The sequence below is a fragment of the Thunnus albacares genome, chromosome 2 (assembly GCF_914725855.1).
Source record: "Thunnus albacares chromosome 2, fThuAlb1.1, whole genome shotgun sequence".
In the NCBI taxonomy this organism is placed as follows: domain Eukaryota; kingdom Metazoa; phylum Chordata; class Actinopteri; order Scombriformes; family Scombridae; genus Thunnus; species Thunnus albacares.
Genome location: NC_058107.1, coordinates 22,579,308 through 22,590,356, shown reverse-complemented (window position 1 = coordinate 22,590,356; position 11,049 = coordinate 22,579,308).

Sequence of the window (11,049 nt, the reverse complement as noted above, 5' to 3'; positions counted from 1 at the left end):
GGTCTGAGGGTGCGATTGCTTTCTCTACTGCTCTTTCCAAAAACAACAATGAACGATGAAGCACAACCTTTAAGTCAACGTGGACGAGACATCCTCAGAAACAATGGAAAAAGTGGGCAAACTCCTTTTACTGATGAAGATCATGTGATATGACTGAGGGCTTCAGGATAGCCACTAAATGGACTTTGAGGTGATATTGGTCTGTTCAACGTTTTATTGCCATCATCAATGTTTTTAGGGAATTTTTAGGATTATTAAGCAACTGTCAAATAATGAATGTCAAACAAAGTCAAGTGATTTATTACATGACAACATAAGATGGTGGAAAGAAACTAAATACATTTACTCAGTTTCTGTGCTATAACTACAAATTTGGGAATATTTCTACATCTAATTAAATGATTAGCCCCTCCTTGACCAGCTTCAACATTAAAATGTTACCTATATAACACACACAAGGTTTTTAGTCCAAGGTTAGGTCGGGCAGGGAACAAATGCAGAGGACATAAAGCAAATATTTGAAGAAAAGAGCTTATATGAAGCTTATGACCTTCATCATTTCCTCGTACATGTATTATAAGTGCACGGTGGCTCTGTGTATTGAAAGTTTGGGCTGCACAATCTTGTAAGGAAATTACAATTTTGGAGTCCTTAAAAGTTTTCCATGCAGTACCACATGACAAATGACATATTTCTGAAGCAGTATGAGAAAGGGCTCGACTGCCCTAATAGCTTTCCATTTGCAATATTATTTCCTCGATTATGTTAGTCTTCCATTTCTGTCTCAGTCCGGAGTGGTAGCAGGAGATAAAATATGCTTTTTCATTCCCTCTGTGATTTTGGATGTACCTTTCCAAATTGCAGATAGCAGGGGAGTGCAGGAGACAGGAGGGACAGAACGCACACACGGGAGAGAGCGCTGTGCTAATTTCTCTAATGCTCATATACAGCTGCACTGTACCTCTTTGGTTATTACAAATATCAATGTAAAAAGTACATGAGCAATCCTAATACCCTCCTGTTGTAGCAGCTGTAATTTTCTTTGACCTATTACGTTTAGTAATGAAAAATCCACTTAGACAGCTCAATCTCTCTTTTAGGCCTCCATCAAAATGAGCAAATGGTTTCTCTTCATGGCAAAAACATACCTCTTTGTGTGTGTGTGTGTGTGTGTGTGTGTGTGTGTGTGTGCCTGCTTGAGGATGTGAATCATTAAATGAGTAGAAAATTATGAGGAAATTGGACTTAGGAAACAATAAGGTACCTTCCTACTTTGTTTTGGCTGATCTGGATGGAGGGGATAATTATTGTGGTTTGAAAAAGAACTGAAGATAGGACCCATGTTGTGCTCATATCAAAGTTTTGTCAATTAAGAATATACATCTGAAAAGTTTTTGGTGTCACTGGTACTTTACATTAAAGTCATTTTTTTTTAAAAGCAATGTTTCAACATAGAGCATTAGACAACAAATGTTTAAAGAAAAAAACAAACCTATTTAGAGGACATACATTTTAACAAACTAACATTGAACACATCATCTTTTCTTTGATGGGAAATCCAGAAATAAAGCCTTTAAACACAATGTATGAGGAGTAAGATATGAAAAGACCATAATGATTTTGAAGACGTAATCTTGCAATTAAGGAGAAACAATTAATCCGGTCTTTGACCTCCTACTGATGACTCAGGTGAATGATGGTTAACAAGACTTAATGGGAAAGCCTATTAACACTCGGTGAGGCAACTCTGAAAGAGTGCAGACAAACGATTGACAGGCCCACAATACAGCTGGCCTCTCTCTACATCCTACTCTCATACAAAGTCATTACTACCATTTGAATACGAGCGGGATGTACTTGAGAAACAGGACTTAAAAGAAAAGAAAGCAAATGTACCATATAAAGAGACGAATGAGTGATTTTGCTGTGACAAGGAAGAGAATGGCTCGCTCCCCACACTTGTCCTTTCTTTCTCCACAGAGACGAGGCAGCCTGACAAGCTGGCCATTAGGAAGATAATTTGACAAGCTGTGCAGAGTGCTTTCGCTGCGCCCTTACGCCTCTTGAACATCATGAAGCCTTGTTCTGTATCCCTAGACTAGTTAATATTAAGAGAATACGGAGGCTGGAAAAGACTTCAGAAGATGCCAAATGACAGCCAGTGTATCAAACGTATGTCCTGTTCAGGCCGGCACGGCTCTCTGAACTCAAACGAGTGAGTCAGTCAATCAGTCAGCAGCCAGCTGTTCAGGGTTTGCACACTGTTAGTCAATTCCTGTTATGTTTTATTCATAAAGGGCAGATTACTGCAGTTGATCTTTTGGTGATCTGGTCACATTTTTAGGTGAAGGCATCACAGTCGTTAGTTAATTTACGGGTATGTGCACCTGTTTGTGTGTGTGTTTATTAGCAGAGTTAATGCCTTCAGATCATGAGGCAGGATATGAAATGAAAGGTCACCATCAGGAAACCATTGGGACGAGAAGGAATTAAGAGGAAATGAGATCCACCAGAAGAGATTAGGATGTATGTGGGTTAAAGGCGGAACGAGAAAGTGCTCACTCTAAATGGGGGAGCTTCTTTACTGAAAAAAAAAATATATAAAAAGTGAATGTTTTAGCTCGAGTCTGAAAGGGGGTTTGAGTGTATTTTACACACGTTTGCACAGACAGAGAAGTAATGGTTGGAGTGACAGACCTCTCATCAACGTCAATCCAAATGACTCCTCATCTCAGGATCGTTAGACATACGCACACATACACACACATATTCACAACACACTCAGAGACTGAAAAGCTGTTTGGCAACTGCCTGCGTTGTTGTCGTAGTGATTGGCATACAGGAATAAACCTCAAGTTGTAGTGGGAAATAAAGACAGTATTTACAGCTGAAGGCTGTAGGCTGTACAGCATATTGTCACAACCCACCATCCAGCCTTTACTCTTATGTTATTGTGTTGTCATTCAGTGCTTGAACCTCCTCTTCACCCTCCAGCGTCTCTTTCTCTCATTTGTCCTTCTTCTTTCTCCTTATTCTGGTTCCTCTCGTCTCTTTTCATTGTTTGGTCTCCCCTATTCGTCTATTTAAACTGATTTTCTGTACATTTCATGCAATTTTCACTGGGAAGAAATGGTGTAATAACAGTGTATTTAACTATGGAATAAAATTTAAAACTAATTTTGAACAGAATTGCATTCTTTTTGCTCCTAAGAAATTCTTTTTTATTATATCTATAAGCAAACTGCTGTGTTTTGCTGTCGTGTTTTAAAATATTGAAAATGCTTAAATTTGCACCTCACCAGATTATTTTCTGTGTCAGGAATGAGTGATTCATATCCACTGTTTTAGCAAACATCAGAATTGAATCATCTAAAAATAACATTGTCCAACAACGCTTGCAGGTGATTTATTACTCTTCACAGATTTCTCTCATGTTATTCCTCACGACCATTTCCTGACAGCTGGGAAGGTAAATGAATAACTTTGATGAGGTTTGACTCAGATATTACATTGGTTGATCTAATGTGTAATGTGAGTGTAACGTGAGCTACTGTGATACAAGTTTGGCACACATCTGAATCTATTAATACATTTCTCTCCTATCCTCCCTTTACATTCCCTTTCCTTGAAGGTATCTTGTAAATGTTATTTGTTGTCACTGGTTTGGGCAAGGTGATGGAAAGGTGATGCGTCAGCGTTGTGAAACATGTTCACTTTAAGCTTATTTGATATTTAGTTATATTTAAATGAATGACGTAAAATGTCCTGTTTTCATATACAAATCAAAATTCACACAGCTTAGTATTGTTATCATTCACACAAGACTTGAGTCTGCATTTGCTCTGTGTACATTACTGCTGAAACATGCAAACCCGCAGAACCTGAGGACAATGTGTCTTGCTTATTGTTTATTCACTTGGATGTTTGACCTTCACTGTGCAGAATGATGTATGTGCAGCGTTTGGCAGCAGATTTTTCACATTCGCCTGCTGAAAATGGAAAGTTTCTCTGAACTCACCTAAAATCTGAGTTTACCTATACAATTGTGATTTTTGACATCACAACTAGTTAATATTTGCATATTTGTGTATTCTGCATTTTTGAATGTGGGAGAGGGAGTAGATGTACTTTTAAGAATTTTTTATTTAATCCTTATTTACTCTCATTGAGACTGAGATCTCTGTTTCTAGAGAGACCTGAGAACAAAAAACACAGTAACGACAATAACGCAATTAGCAAACAACACAACTAAGGCCAGACAGCCATAAGGTAAGGTTTTAACAAAGTAATTGATTTTTTTTTCTTTGTGGAGAAACTATATCAGAGAAAAAGTATAATTCCACTTAGAGTATTTTTTATACTATATGTCTTAAAACATGTATGGAAGGGATCTTTAAGATTAAGTCATTCTCTGAATTCATGTCTGTGTTTGAGTGTTGGCTTGGATTGCCTATTATCCATTGGGATATAACTATAATTCTATTTTAATGGTCCAATTTTAACCACAAAAGCTATATAATCCTTTAGTCATTGCATGCTGTAGCACCCAGGGAGCAGAATCTCAGAACCATGCTGACCCATTTATATTACCCTAACTATCACCACAAGATTTTCTCAAGGCATGTCTTTGGTGTTTAAGGGGTTTTGCTGCTCCATTATGTTTCTATTTGGTGGTCATTGACATGAAGATCTGGGAGAAATACCAGTTTGAAAAAGTCTGGTCTGTCAGGCTCCCACTCATATTGTAGGCTCATACTTTGGCAACAGTACAAACTGTTTGTGTCTAACTTTTCCATTTCAGATTCACTGTCCAGACTTATATCATATGTAAAACCTAAAACAGAGGTTACTGGGTACACTTTGTTTGTATTTACTAACCAGACTGTATTGTACTGGTAGTAGACTCTCTCCGTCTGTCTCTCAAACACACACACACACACACACACACACACACACACACAAAGCTCCTACAAATAAGCTATAGCACTTAGGGAAGAGAGCAGGGTTATGTTGCCTGCAGAGGCAAAATTATACAAACAATCAAAATTAGTGATTCATTTATGCACACTCACACAGGCGAGGAACAAGTCTTGGATGTCTATGGGGACATTTATCAAGTCTTATTAATGGACCTGATCAGAAATGGTCCAGCTGGCTGCTAACTGTTGCTCGTCCATTAGAATGCATTATCACACTCTTGCAAATGTCTTGCCCTGTAACCATGCTTGTTTTTCTATTGACGCCAATGCTAACTAATTGTATTTTATTGAGCTCCCCATAATGTTAACAAATTTAAATCTCGCATCCAGTGGATAATGTATTCAATTTTAACATTAGGAGTAGTGTTTAGGTAAATCTTTTTCTTTTAACAAGGAGGATGCAAGTAAATATTTGTGGTTAATTGTCTCTGCTTGGCGGCCGGTGATGCATCAGCACTGTGTACTCAAGAAGATTACTGTAATACTCTATCTTTTGGGTTTGCAAACCTACAATCTGTTATTCAAATCAGATAATGTCGAGTTTATATTTATAAGCAATCCTTTAATCTTCTTGCAGCCCCTTACCATCATCTCTCCCATCCTTGGGGTCCTCTGAACCTCATGTTGAGACCCTCTGCTTTCAAGCTACTCAATTCAATCAGCTGTTACTGAGTAAAACTGAGATACCTCTTACTCTGAAATCCAATTTGATGAGCCTAAATGCAACAGTGAATGGGGAGGAAAAAAGAGCGTAAAGGAGAATGAGGAGAAGAGAAGAAGTGGAGGGGGAGGGAGGAAATTGCATGGACAGAGGGAGGAGAGGGTGCCGATATCGCTGAGAAGAGGCTGAGGGAGAGAGGAGAAGTATTTGCTGGCAGGAGAGTGGGTTTATGGGGAAGCAAGGAGAAGGCAAAAAAGGGAAAGTCTTAATTATGCCATATTTCAATAGAGACCATGAGGAAAGATGTATGTAAAATTCTAAACCAAACAAATGTTATTTGTACCTTTTCTTATGACTTTGCAGTGGAATATACTTATCATCATCATCATCATGTATTGCTTAAATTTATGTCCTCACTTTATTTCAAATTGTTAAGCAAATTAAGCTGAATTTCTTGTATGAAATACACACTGCTCATAAGTAAAAGCTTGGCTGATTGATTGATTGTTTGTAGAAAATAAAAGATAGAAAATCTGAAGCAGAAGTTCAAACTACAAATTTATTTAAATGGACAATATTTTACATTTGTTCAGTCAGCTCTTCATCAGGTCAAGGCAGAATTAAAAATTATATAGGCTGATTGAAACTATGATGATAAGTGTAGTTCACCATCCAACCAACCCCGCGGATAAACATCACAAAACATTAATTCCCATAATTGACATAATTCCCAAAAAGTGAGAAAGTGAGAATAGAGACAATAAAACACTAAATATTTAATATCAAGTATATCAAAGATATCTCAAAAATATCTGAAACATAGATAGATAATAAATAATATGTTGATGTTGATGAAATGTTAAAATGTAAAAATATTGCACTGTATTGAAGTATTAAAAATGTATTTCACAAGAAAATCTCTCACCCAGTTTTTATTAATTTATACATATATACAACTAAGTGAACATTATATAGATTTACAAGTTCTCACAACACCAGACACTCAACGTCTTCCCACACACCGGGTTTCAGGAATAGAGTAGTTACTTCCTTATTGCTATTCAAGTTATTCTAGTACATCGCTTATAACTTTTAATGTGTCTGATTAGGAAAAAAAACCTGCTTAAAATACATCCATGAATATAACGGTACACACATTCCTCTCCTAACAAACACACACACTCACAACGACGTGACATGCGTTCGCTGCTTTCCCTCCTACTCAACATACTCTAATTCGCTGATATCATTATCTGCATCATGGCTGTTTTAATTTAACCTGTTTTTTTTGTTTTGTTTTTTGTTTTTTTTTAACTCGCTTTTTTAACACTTGGAGATTTGTCATTTAGTTGCTGTTGCCATGCAGCCTCACTTTTTTCATTCATTTATTTATTTATTTTTTGGTATAGTGACATTTTTTCTAGAGCACTGTAGTTCTTTCTTGGTCTCTCTGATACATTTAATTTTCTTTCATCTTCTATATTTTCATTATAATTACTAAGGAAGGTACAAATAAACTAAACTTTAACATGGAATGCAGTGGAGTTATAACATTTTTATATCTTTCTTGGTTTGAAATGAACCAATATCAGCAGCTATTAGTTGTCTATTATGATTTTCAGACCAACAGAGCCAAAGGAATAGACCGTCACTTCAGTGATGCTGATTATCAGGACTGCATCACCTCCTCAGAAACTACACAGGAGCAGCCTGATTTCACACAGAATTAGCAGCTGTGGAAAAGTAGTGTCCACAATTACATATCTATCCTTTTTTCAAAAGATAATAGTGAAGTGACAGTATGTTTATCCTTTGCTGCTTATGTTCTCTTGTTCTCTTTCTCAAGTAACTTACCATTAATAGAATTTAATTAATTTAGAATTAAATGAAATTAAACTAATTAATTAATAGAAGTTTAATGCTTTTTTACCAATTGCCACTGTGATTTGAAAAAAAAAAACCCTTATATTTTAAATCAGCTCTCTTGTTCAGTTTTACGTTCAAATTTCTATATGTATGGACATTACCTGGTCATTCAGATTGCTCCCAGTGTAGCTCCCATTTATAAATAAATAAATATATATATATTTTTAAAAGGCCTAAAACCTTTTTATTCAGGAAGGCTTTTTCATCTTAACTCTTATTACTATTTTCTTTATGTTGTGTGTACGTTATTAATACTGTAGTACTTTGAGTTTCACGATGAATGAAAAGTGCGGTACAAATGAAATGTAGTATTATTATTATTATTGTTGTTGGAAGCACGGTGAGCTGAGGACGACTCCAGGCTGAGCCAATGAACTTTGTATAGGCTCTTGAAACAGGCCTTATGCACAGTTTAGCTTGCAGCTAAGATGCATCCCCTCGTTGCAAGAAGGTCCTAATGCATCCTCAAGGGCTCTCCAGCAGCTCTGCCTCGGTCACCATGGAGATCTCACTAATTCGGCAAACGATAGGGTTAAATAAGTATTCACATTCAGTCGAGCATGAACAGCAGCAAAACATGTAAACACTTGTTGGATGCCTGGAACAACGGAAGGCATGAAATAGAGGGACTAGACGTGCTGCTTTGATATGCTTTTAAAACTCACATCTTTCCCCTCCTCCACTCAAGCAAAAGGTTGGAGCCATCTTTTAGTAGCTGTTTGTGGAGAGACACTAAATGGGATCCGAAATGATGGAAAGATGGACAGAGGAGCTGGTGGAGGGATGGCACGAATGTAAAGGCTGAATAGAATTAAAGAATTAAACAGCACTTGATATTCTTCGGGCCCCTGAGGCCATTAGGGGAGCGGCATGCTCTCTAAATTACAGTAATGAGGAGTTTTGTACCCAGCTAGCTACATAGAAAGAGACAGAAGGAAGGAGGGGAGTATAGGATCAAGACAGAAAGCCCATGATTCTTTGAGAGAGAGGGAGAGGGAGCAAAAATCACCAGATTTCAATCACAAATATCTAATTGCCTCCATAGGTTCAGGAACAGTTCTCTGATGAGTTTGTGTGCAGAATACATTTGAAACACTCAGGTTTTCAAAGGCACAGGGGGGTAAACAGAGCAGGGAGAGGTGGGAGTGGGGTGTCCATGATAAGAGAAAGAAGGAAGCTAGAGATTGAAAGAAAGAGAGAGAGAGAAATGTGAATCACACACTGCTGCTCTGATCCCAGCATGTGTCCATCTCTGTCCCAGCCAGACCCCCCGCCTTGCCTCCAGGGAATATGTGTGTGTGTGTGTGTGTGTGTGTGTGTGTGTGTGTGTGTGTGTGTGTGTTTGTGTGCGTGTGCGACTGACAGAGAAAGAGCGTGTATTGGTGAGCCAGCGTATGCATGTTGGTGTGTTTCAATGTACGCTTGGGTGTGCATGTGTGTGTGTGTGTGTGTGTGTGTGGTATCTCCCAGCAGGGGTGAAAGCACATGGGATGAAGGGCACATGCAGCTAAACACACATTTAGTCATAAAACAGTCGCACGGCAGAGGTTTTTCTCAGAAGCTTCCACAAACGTGTGTTGTGAAGGGAAGAGAGGCTGCATTATTTCTCAGAACAAATGGAAAACAGGAAACACTCTTAACGCCTGAATTACCAACACACATGAATGCAACTTGATCTAAACAGTTAAATCAGCACTATTTTAAGTTCTGACCAGCCTCAAAAAGACAAATCTAAGTCCTGGCAGATATAAAAACATTAGGCCAAGCTAATTCAAAGTCCAAGAAAAACAATGTGCAGCACCGGATATTTAACGGGACCACATAAAGTTGGTGTTTCACAAAAATCTAATTCACAGTCACAGTCTGATGGGCAGCGAAAAGAGGGATAGTGATCACTCAAACAAGCTGTTCACTGTTGTGACATCAGAGTAGACACAGAACATAAACACAGATATCACACCCATTTGCCACATATTTCAGCAAATCACATTATACTGGCACAGCTACTTAGCAGGACTTCATTTTGACATTTTAAACTGCATTAATCCAAGATGCAACAGTACAAGTTCCCATTTGCTATCCTGTCAGTAAGAAGCAATGAGCTTGTTTAGTGGAGAGCCAAGAAAGTAACACAAACATCTCCAGTATCAGCCTGACCAATAAAGAAATAGATCAATATATATGTGAACATGTTATTTCTGAAGTTTGTTTATTTGTGTGGGTTTTATCTGTGTGCTTAGCTTTCCTTCTATCGTCTGAAGACATTCAGGTTTGGTTATTTAGAAACTCTAAATTGCCTGTAGGTGTAAAGTGAGAGTGTGAAGGTGTCTGGCAGTCTGTACAAAGTGTGCTGCAGGAATAGACAGCTGGATGCATGGTTTGTTTGTTTTTTTTTTAACTTGAAGGATAAGGATGGCGATTTTCTATATTTTTTTTATTGTCATCAAATGTCATGCACAGAGCTAAACCAACCATGAATTGATCTTATTTACAAGTATTGTGCGTGTATCCAAAGCTTGACATATTGTATTTCTCTATGCCGTAGACCTCTGTTGTTGTCCAAAACCTATTAAAAACACATCAGTGAGCCTCACTGCTGCACTTGGTGACATGTTCCTTCCACACAAAGATTACAGTTACGGTAGTTTGTTTAGAAATGTCTCCAAAGACTAATAACGGTAATATTATTTTCACCCTCAGGAGAGTAGTTCTGTGTAATGCAGATGCCACTGTGCATGTGTGGGTAGCTTGTTGTGCTACATATCACAACCTCTTGACTTTGTACTGTAATTCTCTGAGAAATTTACAATTAAGCACAAAGAGGTTGTGAGATGTAGCACAACAAGCTAGTGAAGTGCCACGTTCCTACGCATGTGCAGTGGTGTCTGCTGTACACAGAACTACTCTCTGGAGACTGAAAACGGGATCGCTGTTAGCAGTTATTGGAGCAGTTTCTAAACAAACTACTGACACCGCAATCTTCAGGGTGAAGGAACGTGTCACCCAGTGCAGCAGTGTGACTCACTGATGTGTTCTTGACATTTGTTGACAATAAGAAAAATATAGAATATCACCAGCCAAAACCTTTAACAGGGTATAAGGAAAACATGTATAAAACATACCAGAATCTAATTTTTTTGATAAATTTGAACAACAAAAAGCCTAAAAGAGCTTACCACACTGCTTTGATTTTTTTTTTCTTCTTAAATGTAATTCTGTTTGGTGTTTAAGCTGTTCCCTACCAAGAAAATAATAACAGAGAACTCCATGAAGACACAGCAGTATGCTCCTGTACAGATGCAGAAATCTATATTGAAATTTTGGACATATCACACCACTAGATGATCCGGTGCCCAGGGTTTTGTAAAATATATTGGGTCTAATACCTCTAATATACTGTAATCTCTGTGTTTCTGTATAAATTATGTTAATTAGACTAACATGATCACTACTTTTAAGGCTCATTTTGTGATGAGAAACATG